Here is a 25,148-nt window from a genome sequence, read left to right as displayed (position 1 = left end):
GCAGACCACGCGCAGCTTCCACAAACTGCCTCCATTCCTTTCAGTTTTGTGCTCCATTCCTCCAGGTGTCTTCAGTCCCCAGTGCTGCTAGGTCCTTCGTCAAGTCGTCCATCCTGCGCTGCCTTGGTTCACCAGTGGGACGTTTGGTGTTTGGTTTCCCCTCTAGTGCCATCTTCGCCTGTCGTCCATCTGGCATGCTTGCTACATGGCACATCCATTTTATTCTTTTACTCTTTATCTTCTGTAGGACAGTCGGTTGTCTCATCAGAAGGTAGATACCCTCGTTTTACCCTCTCTTCCATTCTCCGTTATCTAAAACTGGTTCCCTTATCCTCCTCATTACTCTTATTTCAAATATTAATAGTTTTTCCTTTTATCACCTAGTCATGCCCCATGTTTCTGAACCGTACACTACTGCTGGGCATATCACTGCTTGCAGATTTTCATCTTAGTGTTCACCGAGATTGCTTTAGCACCGAGCGTCTCCCTGAGTGAATGCGTGCATTTCATTCCCACTGCTATTCTTTCCTTGACGTCCATTTTTATGTTGTTGTCCGTAGGAAACCAAGATCCCAAGTATTTTAACTGGTGTACTTTCTTGAACCTCTCTCCGTGTATCCCAAGAAATTCTTCCTGCTCTTGTCTTCTTCCTAATTGCATGAAATCTGTTTTGTCTCGATTCACTTTGAGTCCTACCTTCGGTGTATAAGTGTCCATTTTCTAGTACATTCTTTTCAACTCGTGCTTTGCTTCACTCAGTAGTACTTTGTCATTGGGGATATTGCGAGACAATTGAAGTTACCGTCCATCTTTACTCCAGCCCACTCCTGTCGTCTACACTCTTTTATTACTTTCTCTAAGATGGCATTGAACAGAACACATGAGAGAGCCTGTCTGAGGCCTTCCTCGATCTCGAATGTTTCTGATGTGGCTCCTCGGAAACGTACTGCTACTTTGACCTTCCCATACAAGCTTCCACCCTTCTCACTAGCTTCTCATGGATTCTGCAATCACGCATTGGATTGTATGGGCTACTCCTGTCAATGCTGTCATATGCACGTTGAAAATCAACGAACAGGATACAGATAACTTAATAATATTCCCAGCGTTTTGCAAACAATGGTCTTAGTGTGGAAATGTGATCTATTGTCTATCGGTTTGGTCGAAAGCCAGTTTGATACTCCTGTGTGTTGTTCTCTATGAAATGCTGAAATTTTCTGAGAATAATGATGGACAGTACCTTATAAGTTACATTCAACAGGCTGATTCCTCTGTAGTTACCACATTCCATTTACCTTCACTTCTTGTACATTAGGCATATTACAGTCAATTTCCATTCATCTGGACGTGTCTCCTTCTTCCTTATGATCCGGATCAGTTTATATATCGCTATCTATCGAAATATAAAAATTAATAAAATTTCTTATTCTTCTATCAATCCAAGATCAGGTTTAACCACCTGTTTTTCGAGCTTCCCAAACTCTTTCTTATTGCATTGTCTTACCGAGCGACTCTCCGTGGTGACTGAGCCCCATAAGGACGTGTAATCCGTTATCTGTATGAAATGTAATACATTATTATAAATATATGTTTACTTTAAAATACATGTTACTAATAATTGCACAATAAGTTAATAGTTAATACAGTCGCCACCATTATCGAGATTTTCTGCCTATTCTCTCGGCGACGACGTCTATATCGTCCTAACTTTATATGACAGCTGGTTCAAAGTATATATTGGCTTCACTTTAAGTTTCGCTTTAATGTGCAACCAAACATTTACGCCGAATTTGCATCCGGAGACATTATTGGCCAGTCCGTCGTGGACAGCCCATTGTCCTGTTTCCACGCAGTACAGAGACGGCCGCGATGTTTCGGATCATTGTCCTCTTGAAGCACCCAGGTTGTCTCGTCCGAACCAAACAGCTCCTTGACGGATCTCGGAAGGCATGTTTGATAAATATTGCATATTTTGGAGCTTTTGAATTAGCTGTAAATATTTGCAAAGAGCCAAAACTGCGTTTAGAGTAACATCTGCGAACATGCACTTTTATGAGGTGTGTGAGAGTCAGTTGAAGCAATCTTTTACGCTTCTTACAGTAGGCTTTTGAAAGAGGAGTCCAGGCACAGAAAAATTATTTACAGGGAACACTACTTCTTGAAGCTTCAGATACTTTGCACTCATTTTAAAACGCAGCCGACAAAATAAAACTTTCAGCTCTCACAATGTTTATCTATACACTCTGCAAAAGCGCATTGATTACAGGTTCGACACCACTTCCAGAGCTGTCGCTGCGGACGTTATATTTAATATTATGGAGTACACTTTCTTGTGGAACTGCCTGTGAGTATTACAAGCTCGTTCCAATATTGCTTTCTTTGGACATCTTTACCAGTTAATGGCTGTGACTGTAGCTCATTACTTGTTCCTTCATTTCTTATATTGTCTGCATTACTAGAGCCTTTCACTGAAGTAAGGAACTTTATTTCTGAAGTTCCAGGTTCTCTTAGGTCTTTTTATTTTTGTGTCAAACTTTCAACTGCATTTAGTACTGAAGGCAGTGTCATGTCTCCATAAAGTTTCACTTGGGTTTCTCATCTACTTTCACCCGAAAACCATTTTCTTTTCATCACACATACCAAATGTTGATAGCGATTTTATGATTTATGCCTTTCTCCTCATCATAAGATATGTTACATCCTAGATACTAGAAACTGGGCACCAATTACATCGTTATGTAACTGACGATGAGCTAAGAATTCATGGAGTATATTCCTACAAAAGTCATCAGTTTTATTTTTGTTTTTGATATCTCTAGGTATCTATTGGGTGGTTGATATTATTTAATCTGTGTTGCAACAATCTCGTAAACGGTTCGTTTGTATTCCCAAGCTTACTGTGACGTTTTTGTTTCTAGTATCATGTACTTTTATCTGTATGCATTTGTGCCATTAACTATGATACACCCTGTATTATTGATGAGTTTTCTCCATCTCTTTCTGCACGAACAACCTATTTGCTTTAATTTTCTCTTACATGGTTTGTTTTGATACATCGTTCCAAATTTTAAGGCTAATATGACGACTGATTTTTAGTTTTGCATGTAGCGCTTCTGGAGCGACCTGAATTGTGATATATTTAATATTTTCCTTCTCCTCAGTTATATCTTCATTGGTGGAATTTGTCGTAGCAGCTTAGATAACCCACAGTTTTTCATCAGATCCACATTAAAAGTGGAATTTGAGTTCCTTTCATTTTACCTATTGTCCCGTTTTTCGTTTATCCTACAGCTGGATTCTGATTTACTCACGTTTCTCCCCTTGTATCCTTATGTGTCTATCACCCTTGAAATTAAATTTTTACTTACTATTACATAAGCTTAGTCAATAACAGATCTAAGGACTCGTGCTGACCATGTGTATTTATATACAGAGTGAGTCACCAAGAATAACTCCGAAAGCATGATAGAAACTGAAAGGTTTGTGGGACAAAAGGTGCATTGGGCAACGGGGGCCATAATATGACGTTGGTTTTCTGTTGCTAGGTGGGGTCGCTTCAGAGGTATGAAGGTCACCCTTGATTTTTAAATGGGACGCTATAGTTTGGTACTTATCTTCTAATAGCGGCTATCGAGGCGAATACAATGATGTCTAACAGTAACGTCTTTGAAGGACAACGAAGGTCACAAAGGTGGCAAGAACGTCCATTTACAGAAGGTGTTCGAAGTGATGACCATTGGTGTCAATGCAGTGCTGCAATCTTCTTATCCGGGGTTGAGTGGTATTCCTCACCACATCGGCACTTATCGAAGCTCATTACTTCTCTCTCCCATATCCTGAGGTGTAGTTAGAACGTCTTTATAAACAATTTCTTTTACGAATCCCCACAAGAAAAATTCCAGAAGCGTTAAGTCTGGCGAACGAGCCGGCCATGACAAATCTCCTCCGCGTCCAATCCAACCAATGGGAATTGTCTCTGCTACTCATTTCTAGCCATCAGAGAAAAATGTGCTGGGCACCCAGCATGGTTATACCACAATCTGTTCGCTGTTTCTAAAGGTATTTCTTCCAATGACAGACCTAATGTTTCTTACAGGAATTTTCTTCGTTCTTTCCTCAGAATCCCCACCGACCACGAGTTTTGGTGTGCACCTTGGCGCAGCCAACATGGATTTTCAGTTGCCCAATAATGAATCTTATGGAAATTAACATTTCCATTGTTCGTGAAAGTAGCCTCGTCAGTAAATAAAATCAAATTAATAAATGCCTCATCGCTCTGAATCTGAAGCTGAGCCCATCGGAAGAATTTGGTGTGACGCATACAATCCGTACCAGTTAATTCTTGGTCGAGACTTATGGTAAGAGTGATATTTAAGGCGATGCTGAGCACGGACAACAGTACTCTGGCTCGTGCCAGATTCCCTTGCTATTTGACGCGAACTAACTCAAGGCTCTCGAGCCCAAGTGCAGGAGCACTAGTTTCCGTTCCCTCGGTAGTAACTTTCCTTTGCCGGATATGTTTGCGATACATTATAGACCCCCTTGTTCTCAATTTATCATACACATATTTAAATGTACGACCTGTAATGTGAGTACGTTAAGGATATCTTTTAGCGTATAAGTCTCTAGCTCTCGCTGAATTTCGTTAGTATTCTCCGTAAATGAGAAGCATATCGACTTGTTCTTCGAAGGAATACGTCATTCCCATTCGCTTGATTCGACGATACTAGTCTTACCGTTTCTATTAGCGTTGTATAGCGAAACCATCGAGTGGTGTTTACATGTCAATGGCATGTTAGATCGATACACCATATTCAGCGGATATTTACTATTTGCACGATAGACGAGAGAGAATTGTCAGAGCATGTTGCTTCGATAAGTGCCGATGTGGTAAGGATTACCACTCAGCCCATGATAAGAAGATTGCAGCACTGCATTGATACTAATGGTCATAACTTCGAGCAACTTCTGTAAATGGATGAGTATGCCACCTTTGCGACCTTCGTTGACCTTAAAAGAACTCACTTTTGGACATCATTGGATTCGTCTTGATATCAGAAAATAAGTACAAACTTTAGCAACCCATTTAAAGAAACAAATTGGACCTTCATATCTCTGATGCGACCACACCTAGCAAAAAAACCGTCATATTATGGGCCCCGTTGTTCCATGTAACATTTGTCCCAGAATCTTTGCAGCTCCTGTCATACTTTCAGAGTTATTCTAGGAGGAAATAGTTAGTGACTCACTCTGTATATCTTTTATATATTTAAAAAAAATTTTTATTATTTTCAGTTCATTATAGGCGACAAAATCTATCGGCTGTTTTCCACTGTTATTAATGCTATCTTGCCCATTGTTGTCCATCAGCTGGTGAATGGGTTCTTAGTTATTCTTGAATTTAGCTCTTCTGCCAAGATGGGATGGTCTTCGTTAGGTTACTTTATTCACGTGTTTCTCTACGCTTCATAGGTCTCATCTGTTTCCTCCTTATTTTCCTGCTCCACTAGGTAGATTCAACTAAATATGAGACAAACTTCAAAAAATTTTAGTTGCACTGTGATGAGGTCTCATTTACTTGTGAATACTGCCGTATATGATCTTCCCTTTTTATGTCTTTCAAAACTGCCACTACATTATATGCTGTTTGTTGAGGTGCTACTAGAACGTATAACATAAGGCAATCTTCTAGATATTTAGTACACTTCAGTTCATTTTCAATTTCTATAATAACACTGTATTGGTATCACAGTATTTTGTTAAGCTCCGTCTCACTTGTCACCAGACGCTGTACGTTCCTCATATGAACGTTGAGTAAGTGTTTTATTCGGTTTTTTGTTTGCCTGGTCGTCGTCCATTGTTTTCGGCTTCCGTCCGAGGCTTAATTTGAGGCTTGTGAGTAGGAAGATTTTAACATGGACAGGTTTGGGATCTGATCGCAAGACTCCTAATTTGGAGAAAAAGGTTTTGCCTTATGGGTTTGTTCCCCTAGGAACACTGGTTTGATCATTTCTAAGAAGGTCTTTCTCCGCCAGGAAGATTGCGCAATAGATATGAAAGACACTCCGAGCGTCTTGGCCTAACACTGCTGGGACCGAAAAGGCAAGAGTTTTAGAAATGAGGCACCAAATGAGGCACATGTTAGGCACAAATAAGTTAGGACAATGTAAAACTAAATTAAGGAGAAGGTAGCCATTATGAAGATGACGCTTTGTTTGGTCTCCCACCTACTGATCAGTACCGTTTGAGTGACCCTACTCGGTACATGGCTAACGCCGTGTTAAGTTAGCGGTCCATGAAATACAGCAAAAGTATTAATTATGTTCAAAGCAAGAGGTTAAACAACTCCTTAAGGTTGACATTCTTAGATAAAAAGTAAACGAAATTTTTTTCGTGATTTTTCATTTTTTGCAACGTAGTATCTCAGGGGCGTGATTTCTCCTTTTCCCACAGAGCCGATAATATAATAGCACATTTCTTTGTGTAGTGAAACCAAGCTAGAGAAAAGTCCAGGGAAAAATTTAAATTTGGAAATGAATTTTAATGTTTCGGGATATGCCGCCACTGCAGGAGATAGTGATTAATCTACAATCCAGAAACTTACGAAAAGGTCCAAAATTGAGAAGGGCAAGTTGTCAGATATCGTTACCAGTTGTAGATCATCCCCATCCTTTGGTTTTGGTCATCAGTCTACTGACTGGTTTGATGCGGCCCGCCACGAATTCCTTTCCTGTGCTAACCTCTTCATCTCAGAGTAGCACTTGCAACCTACGTCCTCAATTATTTGCTTGACGTATTCCAGTCTCTGTCTTCCTCTACAGTTTTTGCCCTCTACAGCTCCCTCTAGTACCATGGAAGTCATTCCCTCATGTCTTAGCAGATGTCCTATCATCCTGTCCCTTCTCCTTATCAGTGTTTTCCACATATTCCTTTCCTCTCCGATTCTGCGTAGAACCTCCTCATTCCTTACCCTATCAGTCCACCTAATTTTCAACATTCGTCTATAGCACCACATCTCAAATGCTTCGATTCTCTTCTGTTCCGGTTTTCCCACAGACCATGTTTCACTACCATACAATGCTGTACTCCAGACGTACATACTCAGAAATTTCGTCCTCAAATTAAGGCCGGTATTTGATATTAGTAGACTTCTCTTGGCCAGAAAAGCCTTTTTGGCCATAGCGAAGGTTCTAAAATTATCTAGACAAAAATTCCTTGATTTTGTTAGTAGTTCAGGAACATACGTAGACATCCAGAGCATGCTATTCACGAAGTCTTATGGCTTCTTGTAGCTAAAGATGACCCAAGGGCCTTTAATTAAATGAAAGTCTCCTTCATTCCGAACAGAAACGTGAAATCAATGGCCATCACATGAGCTCTAAAGAAGTTTAGTTCCTGTAATACACTAGAGTGGACATTCGTGCTATCCTTCAATATTCTGTTGAAGACAACCAGAAAATTTTTGCACAATTCTAAGTGCCTAAAAGATTCAGCTTGGATCACTTTGGACAACTCACTATAGTCAATGATCCTTTGTGTCTTTGAAAAGTTGTAAAACCTCGCTTTCTTCTCGTTTTCAGAATATTGTATGACATCGCTCATCATTCTCAGCTTATAACAAGGGAATGAATAAAGGAAAAACAAAATAAAATCTTACCATCACACAGTTTTCCTTTGTCTTTACATCAGATGGGTTTCCCCCTCCATATTTATCTCCTGGAGCTTCTGGTGTACAATGTATTGAGTTTTGTCCGGCACCGAAGAATGTCTCAGATTAAATAGGGAGCGGCACCCATTGTTCCAAAGACCGCTTGTACACAGTATGTAGTGTGGTTTGTGCTTGATTTTATTTGTGCAGAGGAGACTGCGGTGCTACAGAAATGTTGTCTCTACAGGGAAAGCGCGTCCCCGGCTTACTACAACCACCATTTGCGAAATTAATATGTTCGTTCCACGCCGTACTCAATGCTAATGAAATGCACGCATCGCCCTGCGTACTGTTACATTATGTACACACATTACCCAGTTTTCATAGACATGGAAACTGCATCAATTTTCAGTTGATTCTTAACTCATTACTCAATAGAAAAAGTTTCGCAGTTTCGTGCAGTCTGAACTTACGTTACTACTCCAAACCACTTGCTTGTTCATAAATATAGTGTTACAGCTTATTGTACTCTACGGGAGTCTCCTAGCTATTAATTATGAATAACAAGAACTGAAGAAAAAATTATCACCTTGCAGATAGCTCATACAGGTACCATGAAACGCCACCTCTAACGTTGCTACTGGCCCCACTTAGGTGAGGATGTATGCCCGCAAGTTTCCTCAGATATGTCGGCGCATATGTAGCAAGTGGTGGCGATATTAATTTCCACGATTCGGTCCTAATTAGAACTAGTCTCAGCTATTTTCTAGGGTCTTGCAGAACAGTCAACAGTTGCCCGAGTGTTAGTCAAACCAGGAATGTCTACATATTACATTATAATCTAGGCTAGACTTATCATCGAAGGTGAGCACACTACAATGATACTGAAGATGTTGAAGAAGGGCAACACTTGTTCACCGTAAGTGTTGAATGAAAAAACGAAGGATGATGACTGGTTAATGTCCCGTCAACAATGAGGTTGTTAGGGACAATGAACACCAGGTCGATTGAGGACGGATTCGGGAGGATATCGGCCACGTCCTTTTCATAGGCACGTGTGGGCATTTGAAGATTTGCTCACGTAGTATACGTGGAGTCTATTCTGTTGGACAATCCCGGTAAAAAACACACTATTATTTTATATACGTGTGTATATCTGAACGTCTATTAGTGCGATGTCATTTACTGTTATGTCAATGCGGATGCATATTACGTCCGAACGTTTGTGGTAACCCACCAGATAGCGGAGGTCAGAGACGCCACTTGCGCCGGACAGGATGGGAATTAGAGTCTGATGGGAGGCTTCTCAGGGTAGCTCAGGGAGCCAATGCGTCCATTCGTGTCAAGCGGAAAATCCGGGTTCGAGTCCCTGTCGGACACAAATGTTCACCTGTCGTCCTCGTATTTATTTCAAAGCACGAACGTGGCTGACGTCGTTGGTTTCCTTTGATCCGGTTTTTGCCTTAAACGAGTCAGCGAAATCATAGAAAAACTAAGTCTAAACGGCCGGACGGGTATTTGGGTCGTTTCCTACGAATGCGAGTGCAATGTCAGCGCCACTTCTCTCAGTGGTAACCTGAGTGCGTGAACCCAAGTCACCGCACGAAAATCAATACAAAGCATCACGGAACCCCCTCCAGCCTAAACTACAATGTCTATATGCTGAAGTTTAAAAGCCTCATCGAGTCATCGGTGCACTTCACACCTTACATCATTTTAAGAGAGTTAAATTGCGACTCGTCCTATCACACCACACGTATCGAACAAGCTTCAGTCCAATAACGTGTGTTTTTGACCGGATGAAGACGTCGAAGTTTACACGGCCATTGCGAGCAACAGCCTTTTGCGAGGTAACCAAGTTCTAAAGTATATTTTAGGCGATTCCCTTCGTGATGTTTGTTCACAAACTGTTTGAAGAAGACCTGCATCCATCGACACTAGCATTTCCTGTCCCGTTTTCAACCCAGAGTCACAGAGAAGGTGTGGCCCTTTTCCCTACTCCCCGTCGGTTATGGATCATTTTACACTCATTACTCTTTCGCCATTTTGTGTCGCTAAGTGTGACACACTAATACTTGTGCGTAATTTGGACAGTCCGCAGTGTTACAGCTTCAGTTCGGGTGTCTTAATTCACCAAGTGGACACGGGCAGGTCGAAGCACAACAGCTCCATTCTGCCGCTCTTTCACATCGCTATATCGAACCCACTTACAACACTAATTCCATATAAACGACTGGCACAAATGCACCACCTCATTGCCACGCTTATTTCAACGCTGGAAGAGCTCATCACCTTGTGATCCTACATTATCAGCATTACTCAAAAATGAAGAGTTCCTTACTTTAAGGGGGTGTTTGCAATCGAAATACACGTCCTGCAGTCCTGATTTAAGTTATCTGTGATTTCTCTAAATCGTTTCAGGTGAATGCCGGGATGGTACCAGTGAAAGAGCACAGCCGACCTCCTTCCTCATCCTTCCCTAATCCGATGGGACCCTTGACCTCGTTGTTTGGCCCCCTCCCCAGAATCAACCAACTAATTGAAATTTCCAGAGAAGCAAATACGTCGCAAGCAAGCGAATAACAGCCTGCTGATAATGTATGAAAGGTATTTATTTGTATAGACTTTATCAACAGTTTTATAAAGAAGAAATTTTTCGTTATTTAAACAAATTCTTCTAATTACTATCGAAAAAACGAAGTCAATGGCGCCAACTCCCTTCTCTGCTGAATAATCCTACTCCGTTAATTAAACATCTAATAAGACCCATAGAGGAACGTATATGAAAGCTATAGGGACTGTTTTGGAACCGTAAGCTACTGGATGAGAATAAGTTTTTTAGAATTTAAACAAATGACTTTATTTACACAAGCAAACAAAATTTCACACAAGGCAAATTTTGAGACATGCTTAAAACACATCAAATATAAAGTGCACCTACCATCAAAATTTTTAGTGAGACTTCACCAAAAGGGAACTTGGGGCAGAAATTACTAAAAATCGAAACACAGCAAAGTGCACTATTGCGATTTTACGCAAGAAACGATCGGCAGCTATAATTGGAACAAATTAATGGCATCATTATTACATATCACTGCCAACAAGATCTACTATTGCCACTTAAGAAAACTTCTGTTTGCACAACAAATTTGATGACCCAATGCCCACAGAATTTGCTACAGTAGTTTAAGAAAAGCAACGGCTGGCAGAATGTAATGGAATGCTGAGGTGAGCACAAAATTAAGCACCAGCTGCCAACGAAAGGACCATAGGAAACTATTGCCGTAATTAAAGTTTAGTATAACACTTACTGTTTATACGAATATTAAATTTTTCGGGTTTGTTGTTTCACTGAAGTACTGGAGCAAATATATTTACTATTAACGGACCTCCCTGGTCCTATTAAGTAACAAAATTCAAACCAAATGGTACACACATTCAGTCAGTACATTTACCACAGAATAGACCATCAGAATTTAGTGGGACCAAAGCTCAACAACGCTAATCATGTCATAAAATAGTACTAACGCCTACAAAAATTGTTTTTAAATTAAGAATCTGTTCTGTACATGGCCTACCTTTTCTAAATCCTACTTGATAATCTCCTATATTAGGCCCTGCTTGTTCCTCTATTCTATTTAAAAGTGCTTTAGAAAGTATTTTGTATATCACTGGTAACAAGGATATGCCCCTGTAGTTGTTGGTGTCTATTTGATCCCCTTTTTATGGAGAGGTTGGATCGATGCTTGTTTCCAGTCACTGGGTATGATTCCATTTGTCCAAATGCTTTAGTTATTTTACGAATTTTCTGCCATGCGGATAAGCTCCCTAGTTTATATATTTCTGCTACCATCCCATCCTCACCTGGTGCTTTTCTATTTCTTCTCCTGTATGCGGTTCCAGTGGTGGATTTTCATGTTGTGGTTTTTGAAATTGTAATCTGTCACTAGGCTCATCATAATTTAATAGATTTTCAAAGTATTCAGCTAAAATGTTGCAGTTCTCTTTATTGCTTAAAACCATTTCTCCATTTCTATCTTTAAAATGTAAACTTGGTGAATAGAATCCGGTTAAAACTTCTCTGAAAGTCTTATAGAAGTCTCTAGCGTTGTTCCATTTCTTCAACTCTGTCTTTGTCATATTTTCGTTTCACTGATCTGATGATTTTGCTGTTTATATCCTTTATTCTTTAAATTCTTCCCAGTGTTCATGTTTTTATTACTGTAACATTTTTTCCATGGCTTTAGTCGATTGTCAATTGCTTCATTACACAGCTTGTTCCACCATCGGTGTTTTGGTATACTTCTTCGTTGTCCCATTTCTTTCACTGATTAGCATTGTTTCTTTAATTTCTTCCCAATCATCCATTTTTCTTGTGTTTAGTATATCACAGAATTTGTCCTGATTTTGAATGTGAAATTTAGTGTTTACTCTTTGAAATCTTCTTGGTTTTGGTTTAGGTTTGTTTGGTTGGAACATGGTGATGGTGGTGGTGGTGGTTAGTGTTTAACGTCTCGTCGACAACGAGGTCATTAGAGACGGAGCGCAAGCTCGGCTTAGGGGAGGATTGGGAAGGAAATCGGCCGTGCCCTTTCAAAGGAACCATCCCGGCATTTGCCTGAAACGAGTTGGAACATGTTCTTTATTTCAGTCAGATAATGGTCTGAGTCTATGTTTAGGCCCTTCCTCACTCTGACATCCAAGATTTCATTGTAGTTGCGAGTCGTTATTGCCACGTGTCCAAATAATACTTACCTTGATTTGGATTAAGTGATACCCACATTTTTTTTCTTTCTTGCACGTTTCCTGAAAGATGTCGACATTAGTTTTAGATTAAATTATTTACAAAAATTTGTGAGTCTGTCCCCATTTCTGTTGGTTCTTGTATGTGGTGGATAATCTCCAACTACTGATTTAAATTTTATTTCTATGCCAACTTGTTCATTAAAGTCACCCACTAAAATTTTTAAATGTTCTTTTGGTAAAATGGATGTTTCGTGTTCTAGCATTTCCCAAAAATCTTCGACTATGTCAACATTTGTTCTGTTATGTTGGTTGATAGGTGCATGTGCATTTATAACACTGTAACATTTATTGCTTGACTTGAACATCAGAAATGAAATTCGTTCCGATGGGGAGCTGAAATTAGTTCTTGATTACGTAAGTTGCTGTTTGACCATAAATGCGGTCCCTAATATGGTCGTATTGTTGGAATATTTACAGCTGGTTTTCCTTTGTATGTCCTGTATCCACCTGACTCAAATGCATTTTCATCCAGATACCTTGTTTCTTGTAGTGCTAATTTAAGTACGTTGCGTTGATTCTGAGTGTCTGTTAGGTGGTTTAGTTTTCCATCTTTCAGAAATGTGTTGATGTTCAGAGTCCCCAGTAGATGTTTTTTCTTTGGTCTTATCTTTGATGAAGAACTAGGAAGCTCCGACGCTTCCGTACATGATGTTATAGGCTCTCCAGAATCCAAAGGCCTAGTTGCACCGCCATGAATAGCGATGGAAGATTGGTTACTTCCTGGAGGTTTTTTCCTTTTGGAATTTACCATCATGTCTTAGGTTAAAGTTTGGTTTGGGGATAGGCAGTTGAACCTTTCGATGATAAAATTCAAGTATTTAGCTTAAAATTATAAGTGAGGCCGCCACTAACATGTGGGACAGACGCCCTCTGTAGCCGCCCACTGTGGGAACAGACGCTACAGTCTGGTGGTTTTATACATAAGCCTGCCTTTTCCACCAGTTCCGCCGTTCTGATAACCTTCATCGCCGCCTTCACTGCCGTAGAGGTCTTCACCGTTTCCCTGGCAAGGGACCCTCACGAGGTACTATCACCCGGGCCAGGTGAACCAAGGTCTTTTAACGAGGTGTTACTCCTTCCCCTCCTCCTTCTTCTACCGGGCTTGGGACCGGCTTTGGCGGAGTTACATATATGGCAAAAAGCTGCGCGAATCTAATCTTTCACAGATGCAAATAATGCAAAATATACGTACCTTTCACTATCTTTAAATGTCTTTATATTTTTCATCGTTTAGTCTATAATTTTATTATTATCTAATTTTTCTTATTTGTGGTATAATTTTCTGTACAGCCTTCTGAACAAGGACATTTAATGCCTGAAACAGGTTAAGAAATTAAATAACTTTTATGCAACTGATTGCTGATTATTTCTATATATACAGCTACAGTTGTTGAAGATGGATTAATCACTGAAGCGTATACAGAGGTGACAAAGGTCGTTGGACTCCTAATATCGTGTCGGGCATTCTTCTGACCGTCGTAGGGCAGCAACTCGACGTGGCATGGACTCAACAAGTCATTGGAAATCTCCTTCAGAAATATCGAGCCAGCAGTCCAGAACTGCGAAAGTGATGAGGGTGCAGCATTCTGTGCATGACCTGACCACACGATTATACCTCTTGAATGTCGATGGGATTAATTTCGGGCGATCTGGGCATTCATACCATTCACTCGAATAGTCCAGAATATTTTTCGAACCAATCGTGAACAATTTTGGCCCAGTGGCATGGCTCGTTGTCATCTCTATAAATTTCATGGTTGTTTGATAACATGAGATCTAAGTAGACAACATTTCGAGAAAATGATCGCTTCATTTCGACGAGAAGACACAGCGAATTCATGGAAACACAGCTCACATCATTGTGGGGACACCAGCTTGGACTGGTGCCTTGTTGATATGTGGGGTCCGTGGCTTCGTGGAGTCTGCTCCACACGCGAACCTTACCATCAAACTTTACCAACTGAAATCGAGACTCACCTGACCACTCGAAGGCTTTTCAGTTATCTAGACTCCAACCAATATGGACACGAGCCCAGAAGACGAGTTGCTGGCGATGTCGCGCTTTTAGCAAGGGCACTCTCGTTCGTTCTCTCCTGCCGTGGCCCGTTAACGCCAGTTTTCGACGCACTGTCCTAACGGACACGGTCTCGTATTTTGCACATTGATTTCTGCAGTTTTTCCACTTAGCGTTGCTTGTCTGTTAGCATGGAAACGCTACGCAAACCCCGCTGCTCTCGATCGTCAAGTGAAGGCCGTCGGCCACTGCGTTCAAACTTCCTGGCCGGACCGAGACTCGAACTCGGGACCTTTGCCATTCGCGGGAAAGTGCTCTGCCAGCTGAGCTGCCCAAGCACGAATCACGACCCGTCGCCACAGCTCAAGTTTCACCAGTACCTAGTCTCCAACCTTCAACACAAAACAGAAGCTCTCCTGCAGACCTTGCAGAAGTAGCACACCTGGAAGAAAGGATATTGTGTAGACTTGGTTTAGCCACGGCCTGGGGGATGTTACTAGAACAAAATGTTCACTTTGCAGCCGAGTGTGTTCTGATACTAAACTTCCTGACAGATTAAAAGTGCTTACACAAATAAGAATGACATTTCAGTGACAAGTACTAAGCAAACATTGCTGGCTATTGAAACCTTACTTCGGAGAAGGATAACTAATAACAAAGTTTCACTTTTTAAGCGTACACAAAACTGTGAAGTTGTGAAACACATGTTTATGTACATCATCACTTCCTGCATAATCATTACTGAAGTATGACACTACTTTCGTTTTATGTGGGCCACCTTCTGCCACTGAAAACGAAGTCGTTTTAGAGTCTTATTTCTTAAAATTACTTGCCTTAGTACTGACTTAAACCAGAATTTTAGACTGAATCTGTGTGCCGGAGCAGGACTCAGACCTGGGACATTTGCATTTCGCGAGGAAGTCGTCTATCGACAGACCCAGCCGGCCGCGGTAGTCTCGCGGTTCCAGGCGCGCAGTCCGGAACCGTGCGACTGCTACGGTCGCAGGTTCGAATCCTGCCTCGGGCATGGATGTGTGTGATGTCCTTAGGTTAGTTAGGTTTAAGTAGTTCTAAGTTCTACGGGACTGATGACCACTGCTGTTAAGTCCCATAGTGCTCAGAGCCATTTCGACAGACCTATCAAAGCACAACTTTGTTGCTGATACTGGTGTCTTACAAACTGCTTCACCAGTCTCTCGTAGTAAGGACAATCATATTTAGTAATCTGCATTACGTTCATTTAAAATGGACTTACATTTACTTTTTGGTCAAAAGTCGTCTCACTGCATTGATGCAGCCCACAATAATGCCTTATCCAGTGCCAACTTTATCATTCAGAAGTAGCTACTACCCACTATATACGAAATTATTCCTAAATTATTTATAACATTTTTCCAGCCCCTGTCTTCCATATCGTGTTAGCCTTCTACTGCCAAGGACGTTATACTTGCCACACATAATAAATATCAAATCACTGTGGCCTCTCCCTTTATCAATGTCTTACGTATGTAGTTCTCCTTGCCGATTCTGCGGTGATCGTCGTATCAGTCCACCTAATGTTCAGCATCCTTAAGTAGGAAGACAAACGCTTCGACTCTTGTTTTCGGTCTTCCCACTTTCCGTTGCTCATATTGAGTGGTATACTCCAAAGTCATATGCTGAGTAATTTCAACCCCATATTAGTGTTAAATTTTAATACCGGTGGAATTCGTCTGACCGGGAGTGTCCTCTTTGCCTGTGCTAGTTTGCTGTCTATTTCCTCCTTGCTTCGACAGGCCATTACTATTTTGCGTCCAGGATAGCAGACATATTTCACTTCAGCTACTTCACGATCGTCAGTTTTGAAATTAAGCTTGCTTCTCACTTTCACAAACTATAGAAACCTCGCTTGCAAATCTGCACTCAGAACTTTGCCCCCCACTCCTCTTATCCTTTCTTTTCATTCCCTTATTCCTTAATCGAAGCATAGAATGAACAATATGGAAGGAACAGTGCATCCTTATTTTAACACACTTCGTAATCCGAGCACTTCGCACTTGGTCTCACATTCTTATTATTCCCTCTTGTTACGTGTATTTATTGTATATTACCGGTCTTTCGCTTCTCCTTATTCCTTTTTCTGCGACACTTTAGAAAATTTCACACCATTTTACATTGTCAAAGGCTTTTTCTTTGAAAGTCTGTCGACTTTGATTAACTTTTGCTTCCACTATCAAGCGCAACGTTAAAACTGCCTCTGATATTATACTTACACAACCACAAACGTGGAGACTGCGCCACACTCGAACCCTAAATTCAGACCTTACAACTGAAGTCGAGACTCATCTGACCAGTCCACGGTTTTAAAGTCGTCTATGGGCTAACCGATATGGTCACGAGAACAGGAGAAGCGCTGCAAGAGATATGCTGCTAGCAAAGGCACTCCATCAGTCGTCTGCTGTCACAGACCATGGACTCCATATTTTGCCGCACTGTGCTAACGGATACGTTTGTCGTACGTCCCACAAAGATTTCTGTGGTTATTTCACACATCGTTGGTTGACTGTTGACACTGACAACTCTATGGGAACGCCGCTGCTCTTGGTCTTTAGTGAAGGCCGTCGGCCACTGTGTTGTCCATGGTGTGAGGTAATGGTTTCTTCGCACACCTACGGCACTTTGCCTCTAGGAAGATTGAATTTTCTAACTATTTTCGAGTTTAAAAAGAAAAAAACGGGATTTTTGATGTATTACATATCCTTGTCTCCCAGGCCTTAAGCCTTGAGTTGTTCTATGTTCAGTATGTGGCCTTCAGCCGAGCTTTCATGTCGAATATTCTTAACACAGCGCCGGCCGGGGTGGCCGAGAGGTTCTAGGCGCTTCAGTCTGTAACCGCGCGACCGCTACGGTCGCAGGTTCGAATCCTGTCTCGGGCATGGATATGTGTGATGTCCTTAGGTTAGTTAGGTTTAAGTAGTTGTAAGTTCTAGGGGACTGATGACCTCAGCTGTTAAGTCCCATAGTGGTCAGAGCCATTTGAACCTTAACATAAGGCCTTCTGACGTCTTAAATTAAAATCTGAAATTCACATGTTTAAAACCTTTTTAAATTTTCTTCGCTATTAGATATTCTTGTTATCCAGGCCTTAAGCCTCAGTTCTTCTATGTCTAGTTTGTGGCCTTCAGCCCAGTACTTTTGTAAAATTTTGTAAAGTAAGGCCTCCAGCCACGTGTTTTCATTAAAGCAATTTTAATAACTTGTGTTCGCGCTTTCAGCCGTTAGGTTTTTGAGTCCTTTTAAAGCCATGTGCGATTAAGTTATTTTTAGGAAACAGTAACTGATCTTGGCCCCTTTCCACAACCATAACATGATCCGCTCTGTCCTACGAAACAAGATTTCAGCTGATTGCTAGATCAACAACGAAAGAAAGCGAGATACTGCTCGGCGCCCACCTTGCAGAGGTAACACTTGCCCACTGGCGACCCGACATCTCTGCGCAAGGAAGGATCCGACCCACGTCCAGCAGGATGACCAACTGGCGAGGCCCACAAACGGTCAAAAGACCAAACACACGTCGCCCGATGAGACGACCGATCGAACGACCAACCAACGTCGTTCCCGCTCCAATCTTCTTCCGTCGGGCTGTTCATGTGTGTCACCAGCTGTCGGAGAGTACTGGCTGTCCGGACCGCACTGGCGCTCCGTCCCAACTGAACTCGAGACAGACGACGAGTCAGAAATGCTAGCGGTTCCTTGAAAGAGAATACGACAGTGCTCTTATCGATAAGCGCTGCTGCTGCCACTCGGGGCAGGCAAGCCAGCAACTTAGTGACGCCAGTGAATGGAATAAGAATCAAGGCGACAGTTCCGTAAAGACAAACTGTCAAGCAAGAAACAGTATGAACAGGAGCCGCGCACGGCCCAATATGTAAGTAAAATGTCCTCCCTGTACCGGAATATACACAACGGATGTACGAGTACAGGCTATAGACGCGGGATTGACGACTTATGGATATTTGAGTCTGGCCGTGAGCCGTGTACAGATACTCAATGCTAAGGCGACCGACCGCGAGAAGCGGGACATTCGGGTTCGATTCCCGGTCCGGCAAAAATTTTCGTTGTCATCATTCCATTCTACAACTAATGCGTATTTCATGGGAGCTGTATTCGCCTCAGTGCTATTGCATCGTAATTCGGAATAACATTGACATTGCAATATTGTACTTCCTAAGTATGATTGATAGAAGAAGACAGAGAAAATCCATCGTATAGAGGTGAATATCGTCACGGGATCGTTAACTCTTTGTGAGAGCGTTAAGGAGATGCTCAACAAAGTTTACTGTCACGCGCTTCAAGAGGAGCGTAGTACATCAACGAAAGGTTTACTGTTGAATTTTCGATATCCTATGTTCTGAGGAGAGTCGGAAAAGATTACTTTCTTCCACATATGTCTCATGAAATGATCGTAACTAGAAACTCAGAGGTTTTGGGTGTCATAAGGATCTCTGTCGACAAACATGGCTTAGAGTTGTTAGATGTACAAGTAGAACGTTTTCAAGTCTGAATGGTCTAAACTCGTAATCTTGCTTATCCTACCTTGCCAATATAAACATTAAAGTTCAGTGGTTGACACTGAGTTTGCATGCCCTCATTTCCTCCCAGATACGACAGATTAGCGGCCACAATGTTTTCACAACGTTTCCTCAGAGTTAGCCGCAAAAGAAGCTGATAAACCGCTAGCTGTCTGCTGTGGTAGCGGCTAAACCTTCTCTGGTTACTGAACATTCCACTGCTCTCCATCGAGATCTGCTACTGAAGAAAATTCGATGACTGCAGTTTTCGAATTCATGATAGAAACCGATATTACGTATTAACTTCCTTCTGCCTGAGCTGATTCGAGGCTTCGTTTCATCTCTTAGATTACAGTGTTGTTGTTTTGCAATTTTTTAAGTAAATTTGTAACTGTAGCGCCATCAAGGATGTTTACAAATGGCAGTAGTTAGTGCAGACTCTGGGCACAATATTTTGTCTAGCGACCACACTGCCGTCCCATCATTAGGTGAACTGATGAACTGTCTGCTTGGCATCCGGCACAGAACTTTCATAACTACTTCTCCTCCTCCTCCTCCTCCTCCTCCTCCTCCTCTTCCTCCTCCCCCCCCCCTATCAGATTGCCGTTGTATGTTCCATCCACGTCCACTTATGCATCTCCAGCCCTTGGCGTCGGGCCAATTTTCCATCCTTGATATCCACCCAGATACACGTACTGGCGGCAACCCTGCTGTTCATGTCTAACGATGAAGTCATTCGTCTTAGAATGTTTCCCTCGCCTTCTTAATCAGATTAACAGCAAGGATGCTATCACGATTAATCATCAGTTCCCTTACTCGTATCTCGGTACATTCTTTAAAGAGAAAGCCGCAGAAGTTGAACGTTTGGGTCACAATCTCAGTATGATCGTAATCCATTCCGTGTATTTTCGATACGCAATGTTCCAAGACTGCCGAATTATTAGACTGTTGCAATCTGGTGGGCAGTTGGTGTTCTTGGCAACAGTCTACGGTAATACGTACTGTTTGAGCCATTGATACATTGGCACGGTATCTGATAGACCCCGGATTCCCATAGTCCGAGGTCATCTTTCCTTGTAAGTGCCCGTGTTTTTGGTTAGTTTTTCCTGAGGATTCGTCCTATCTTTGAGGATATTGCACAGCAAAAGTGGTGTTGCTCTGATGTTCTTTGTCTGTTGACACCTGTTGTGCAGTACGTGTACGACGTAGGGCTCTTGGAACTTCTCACTGCTTTTACCAGTCCTTCAGAAACTACGTCCTCACCTGTTCAAGTAATCTGTTGAGACTTTCATTGTCAGAAAAGTTGAGAGTGTGGTGTCACCGTCAGACACCACACTTGCTAGGTGGTAGCTTAAATCGGCCGCGGTCCATTTAGTACATGTCGGACCCGCGTGTCGCCACTGTGTGATCGCAGACCGAGCGCCACCACAAGGCAGGTCGCGAGATACGGACGAGCACTCGCCCCAGTTGTACGACGACTTTGCTAGCGACTACACTGACGAAGCCTTTCTCTCATTTGCCGAGAGACAGTTAGAATAGCCTTCAGCTAAGTCCATGGCTACGACCTAGCAAGGCGCCATTAGCCTTACATAGTTTGATAGTTATCGTATGAAATGTCTCATCCAGAATGCTGTATTCACAACAAGGATAAATAAAAGATAAGTATTCGAGGAGCTGCATACTTTTCTTATGAGAATTCACTACTTATCCTGTTCCAGAATTCACGCCCGTCTGCGTTAGATTTCGGCCTCCTCTATCTACAAGGTGTTGGCACATTTACCAACATATCAGAGAGTCCTGGTGTAGGAATGTGTTGAGCAACCGGTTCCTGTGGGTCAGATTGTGAACAATGAAGTGAAACTAACAGATTATAATGTTAAAAGTTATCAGGCAGTAATGTCCGAAAACCTCAGTAATGGGACCGTACAGCTTTTTCGAATAAAATAAGTGCGTTGGTCTGACTGGTCTTGAGTGACTAGTTTCATGAGGCAAACCCATCGTTGTTGCATGAAACTCAGGATTTAATCAGCACTCTAGAACTGGCAAATACATTTAAAGTTTGATCCAGCTGTTAGAGGCATTAATCTCACAGTACACTACAAAGATGTATTTATAGAAAACAAGAAACTGAACCAGTAGGCCTATCTGATTCAGGTTGTATGACAGATGCTCTTAATTTTCCACGATATAAAGGAAACGTTATAAATATATACAAATAGACAAGAAAATCTGATTTTTACACGTTACGTAACCCACAAACATAGGAAATGTAGTATTAAAAATTGGATTGGTAGAATTAGTTCACCAAATTTCGTAACGAAGTTGAAATAATTATTTAATAAGGATACTTCATGATGATATTTTTAAATAAAAAATAAACATGTTTTCATTATTTCAATGTACGGGCGTACACACAACACGTCTTTTGTACACTGAAACCAAAGTATGGACAAGCACAAACGATTATGTTGTTTGTTACATTTCAGTTTCTCCCGGCTTTATTCATGATGAAATAGTTCATAGGTAAACGGCCGGATGTGTATCCGACGAGCACAATATTTCGTCAAACAGCCATTTTGACATTAGGTGCACTAATGAACTGAAGACCCCGGAATTAATTTTTTCTTTAGCACTTATCACTCTTGCCCCAGAAAAGGGAGAGTGGGCTGTCTGAAGTCATGCATTGCCATTTTCAGTCACGTTAGTGTTACACACGAGGAGCGTTCAATAAGTAATCTAACGTATTTCTTTATCAGCTAGTTACCGTTGAAAATACTCGAAATTTACTGTATGATATAGTGGTCTACTCCCGCTTCTGTCACTGTAGTTCCATTGAGTTCCGATATGCAGCGACGCTACACGTAGCTTTCACAATGGCGTCTGTAACGGAGGTGCGTTCCAAGCAGAGGACTTTTATGAAGTTTCTTTTGAAGAAAACTAGAGCATTGCATATATTCACAGGTGCTTGCAGAATGCCTACGAAAACCTGGCAGTGAACAAAACCACAGTGAGTCACTGGCCGAGGCCCCTGTCATTATACCAAGAAGATAGCGCAAACCTGTCCGATCTCCCGCATCTCAGCTGGGCGCCCAGAACTGTGACTCCTGCAGTGTTGAAACGTACGGACAGTATCATTCGACGTGATCAATGGGTCACTATCAAACACTTCGCTGGGCCTCTGGATGTCTTTGTTGGTTGTGGTGACACCTTTGTTTACCAGTACTCAGAGACGTATGACCGCTGGGTGCCTCGCCGCCTAACAGGAGACCATAAAGTAACGAAGGACCGTGTGTGAGGAATTTCTTGTGCGCTATTAGGCTGATTGTTACAATTTACTTTAGATTGTCGTTTCAGGCTTTGAAAAATGGGTTCATCACTTGGGACCAGAAACGAAACGGCAATACAGGGCATCACTCCACGTCACCCCTTCACCCTCAGCCGGTAAAGTCATGTCGATGACCTTCTAGGATTCTGAAGGGGTTATTGTGTTTGATGTCCTCCGTAATGGTGCAACGATCACATCTGAAGTGTATAATGCTACCCTTCGAAAAGTGAAGAAACGAGTTCAGACTGTTCGTCCCACAGAAACATAATAGACGAGCTTGTTCTTCTCCATGATAACGCAACGCCTCACACAAGTCCGCGCACACGAGAAGAGCTCACAAAACTTCAGTGGACTTTTCTTCATGCTCAATTCTACAGCCAGGATTTCGCAACTTCCATCTACATGACCTAACGGACGATGCATCATGTGGGGTAATGGGGTGGTTATTGATGCGGCAAATTGTTGGTGCCAACGTTAACCATTAGAGTGATGGCATGTGGGCGTACAGGTCCACATAGTAAGATGGCGGAACGCCGTCGCACTGAATAGAGATTATGTTTGAAAAATAAGGTTTTGAAGCCAAAGGAGTGAGGAATAATGGTGTGTTGGAATCCCGAATATAATGAACCTGTTTTTCCGAAAACAAGGTGTGTTGCCTTGCTTACTGAACGCTCCTCGTTAATTCATATATTTTACGTACACTCTGCAAAGGGCTGAAAGTGCTTTCCTTTCAGTCTGATAGGTAACTGTCTTCACGCACCTGAGGAGAGTGCGGAATTGAAATTAAAAATGAAGATCTAAGGCTATCAAGCCTATGATGCCAACATGGTCAGGAAGTCCAACACCTGATTAGGGACAATACAACACAGGCAGGATAAAGCTGCAACGCCAGTGTGCGACGGCTCAGCCTGCGAAGTAAACATCTACACGGCTCCGAGGTACCAGATGATATGCTACGTGGAGTTCCTTTCACGGGAATTGCATTGATTTTTATTCAGTCATTTGCTTAGGAACATGGTATTTGGCCTAATATTTCGATGATTTCATCTAATGCTCACGGATCTGTATTATAAGCGGTGTCTGCCTGTGTGCTGTACACCTGGTTTCAGGGAGCTAGGAGTTATGTAATAGTCTTCCCTTTTCATTTCATAGCATTGGTTATTAGTATCACCGTCACCGTCGTCTGAAAGACACTACCTTTTGATTTCCGGAGTAAATATTTTTGTGGGCCGTGTGCAGCGCGACAGTCGAGCAGTTTGAATGATGTAGAGCAGGCAGTTGGTAATCTTAGTTTGTTGCCTATACGGTGCTGTCCACTTGTATTCCGTGAGCTAGTGCCTGTATAGCATCTCGCACTTTCAATTTTGTGACATTGTTAGTATCGCTTTCAGCGCCGGCTTTAAAATCACCAGAGCTAATTTTTTACAAACTTATTAATAAAAAATGGAACAGAAATGCTCCTGTTATGTTTGGATGCTGTCCTTCAACAGATGGAAGCTCTGTTGGTCACAGTGGAAAGGCTTCAGCCCAATGCCCTGAGCTTCAGTGGCATTGAGGAGACCGAGGAGATTGCTTTGGTACCTGTGGAGCATAAAGTGAAGTCACGGATTCCTGATGAAGCTGCGCGTCCCGATTCTGGCGTTCCAGCTTATCGACAGTTACCTAATGGTGACAGGTGAACAGTGGCGGGGCATGAATCACCGGGCGGGAGGTAAAACTGGGAACCGATGAGAAGGCTGTCCCTCATGTTTTAAAAACTAGTTTGAGGTACTGCCTACAGCTGAAACTACGTCTGAGCCAGCCCGTGAAACCTCGCCACTGCAAGCTCCACTGTTAAACAGATGTTGGAGGCCACCAAGAAAATAGCACGCGAGTCGGGAAACAATGTCAGAGCCCACATTGTTATCCTGCCAGGTGTCTCTTCCGAGATGAGGAGGCTCTACCGAAAGCTACTGAGCACACTACGTGCACCCAGCTGCTAATCGTAGCTCACGTCGGCAAGAATTACGCCTGCCACCCGGGTTCAGAAGCTGTCCTCTGTTGCTACCGGTTGTTGGCTGTCTAGACAGGTAGCCTCACCAACAAGATGGTAACAGAACTACCGTTTTGTAGTGTCATTTGCAGAACAGATCGTTGAGCTCTGTTTTGGGATTGAGTGGAAGGCCTGAAATAGAAGTTCAGACGATTCTGCGACAGTATGGGATGCAATTCTTTCGATCTCCCGTACCGTGTGCGGAATTATAGAGTGCCCCTTAATAGAGCAGGAAGCGGGTACTAGGGTAGCATAATACATACATGGTGTACTCATGTGCGTTTTTAGGATATCCCACAGGCCCTCCATAGGCCCTACAAGATGCCTGCTGATTCCAGACATATCACCGAGCGAGGTGGCGCAGTGGTTAGCGCACTGGACTCGCATTCGGGAGGACGACGGTTCAATCCCGTCTCCAGCCATCCTGATTTAGGTTTTCCGTGATTTCCCTAAATCGTTTCAGGCAAATTCCGGGATGGTTCCTTTGAAAGGGCACGGCCGATTTCCTTCCCCATCCTTCCCTAACCTGAGCTTGCGCTCCGTCTCTAATGACCTCGTTGTCGACGATACGTTAAACACTAACATCCTCCTCCTCCTCCAGGCATATCAGAGAAAGAAACTGTAATTATAGTGTTAGATAACTGCGAGAATAGGTCCTGGAAGTCATCTCGCTTGTATACAGTAACAACGGGTACTTAGTACTGGGGACAGGAAGCTGGCTGAAACCAGAGGTTAATGGCAATAAAATTCTAAACTCGAATGTGTATCGCAAA

At 42.3% G+C, this 25,148-nt stretch overlaps 1 non-coding gene across 1 annotated transcript; it reads left to right on the top strand.

Moving 5' to 3' along the window:
• The first annotated feature begins 24,724 nt into the window (after positions 1-24,724).
• On the top strand, positions 24,725-24,797 carry Trnaa-cgc (transfer RNA alanine (anticodon CGC)). The gene has a single exon. It is a non-coding gene; the product is annotated as a tRNA-Ala (tRNA).
• The last annotated feature ends 351 nt before the right edge of the window (positions 24,798-25,148 follow it).

The sequence above is a fragment of the Schistocerca serialis genome, chromosome 4, assembly GCF_023864345.2.
Source record: "Schistocerca serialis cubense isolate TAMUIC-IGC-003099 chromosome 4, iqSchSeri2.2, whole genome shotgun sequence".
NCBI classification, from domain to species: Eukaryota; Metazoa; Arthropoda; class Insecta; order Orthoptera; family Acrididae; genus Schistocerca; species Schistocerca serialis.
This window is presented reverse-complemented; position numbering and strand designations above follow the sequence as displayed.